Raw genomic sequence first — 1,849 nt, 5'->3', positions numbered from 1 at the left:
CCAATGAAGAGGTAATAATGACTGTCAAGCTTTGGGGTATTGATCGACACTTATCTACGTTTTGATTATCATTCTGAATCCAATTCATAGTCTTTTTCTCAGCTTTTTCTTCAGAATGTTGTTTATTTTATTTTTTATATTATTTATTAAACTTACCCACATTCAAGTATTTAAAAAAAAAGAATGCATGAAGAAGAAACCGAAACAACAGATGCTTCCACATGTAATCAAACACGATCATCAGACATAAAACAGCATCAAAACTGTGCAAAGTTGATGTAATGTCGACCAAGGAAGAGGTAATAATGACTGTCAAGCTTTGGGGTGTTGATCGACACTTATCTACGTTTTGATTATCATTCTGAATCCAATTCATAGTCTTTTTCTCAGCTTTTTGTTCAGAATGTTGTTTATTTTATTTTTTATATTATTTATTAAACTTACCCACATTCAAGTATTTAAAAAAAAGAATGCATGAAGCTAGAATAAAATGTTTTTGTTTACAAGCAGATACCCTGTTCTTTCTTTTGGTGTTTTGTATGTTCAGATATTCATATAACAAAATATATACAAATTAATAACTAAATAGGGACATAGTAGTATACTTAAAGTGTGATGTAAAGTTAACTTAAAGAAAACTTACGAGTATACTTGCAGTATAAAACTACTTTAGTAGTAGTTTTATACTGCAAGTAGTTTTATACTGCAAGTATACTCGTAAGTTTTCTTTAAGTTAACTTTACTAGTAGGTTACTGAGACTATACTTCAAAGTGTAGTAAAAATGCTACTACAAGTATTTAATGAGAAAACTACCAGTATTCATATAAGTTCACTTTTAGTATAGTTGCGGTACAAGCTAAAAATATTGTTGTAAACTAGTTGTGTACTTAAAGTTTACTACTGTTATACTTAAAGTATACTTAAATATACTTGAACTTTACTTAAGTATACTTAATAAAATAAACTTGAAGTATACTACTTTTTGGTAAGGGTCTACCAGGCAAAAAAGGTAAGTCAGAAAACTAAAAACACTCCTATTCTCAACAAACCATACAACATTTGATGTATCATTCATGTCTAAAGCCCAAGTAGAGCAGCATACACCACTAAGCATTTTTTATTTACCAAAAAAAATAAAATAAATCTTAATAAAATAAACTTGAAGTATACTACTTTTTGGTAAGGGTCTACCAGGCAAAAAAGGTAAGTCAGAAAACTAAAAACACTCCTATTCTCAACAAACCATACAACATTTGATGTATCATTCATGTCTAAAGCCCAAGTAGAGCAGCATACACCACTAAGCATTTTTTATTTACCAAAAAAAATAAAATAAATACAATTGCTGGTTTACTTATCCATACATTCTGTTTTCTACATAGAATATTAAAGTGACTTAGCAAGGGATTGAGTCCATGCACTACCGTAACACTGCACTAGGTGGAAGCATGGTGCTGAGCATCCGTTTACTTTGTTCCCAACACCACCTTTTTGTAGTTGTTTGAGGTGTTTTTTTATATAAACTAGTCATTCTGAAATGGCACAATGGTTATTCCCTCACTTTTTACTCTATTTTAAGTATTTTATTTGTTCTACTTCATGCCTGGTCCACCCAATACAATTTTCTGGACAACTGCATTGGCGATTATATTCAAAGCTATCTTTAGGACACTTACAATTACTTCTTAAAGTACCTCTTCCATCTGCTTGACAAAGTCATTTACTGCTGCACATAGATAGTTCTGAGTCCTTTTATTAACTGACTGAAAAAATTAAAATAAACACCTTTTTGGAAGGACATCAGATTCCCTCTGTGCAGTAATCATGCATTATTATTAATATACATTA

The sequence above is a fragment of the Sinocyclocheilus grahami genome, unplaced genomic scaffold, assembly GCF_001515645.1.
Source record: "Sinocyclocheilus grahami isolate Dianchi unplaced genomic scaffold, SAMN03320097.WGS_v1.1 scaffold44.1, whole genome shotgun sequence".
Lineage (NCBI taxonomy): Eukaryota > Metazoa > Chordata > Actinopteri > Cypriniformes > Cyprinidae > Sinocyclocheilus > Sinocyclocheilus grahami.
The sequence above is the reverse complement of the archived record's forward strand: the minus strand, read 5'-3'. Positions refer to the sequence as shown.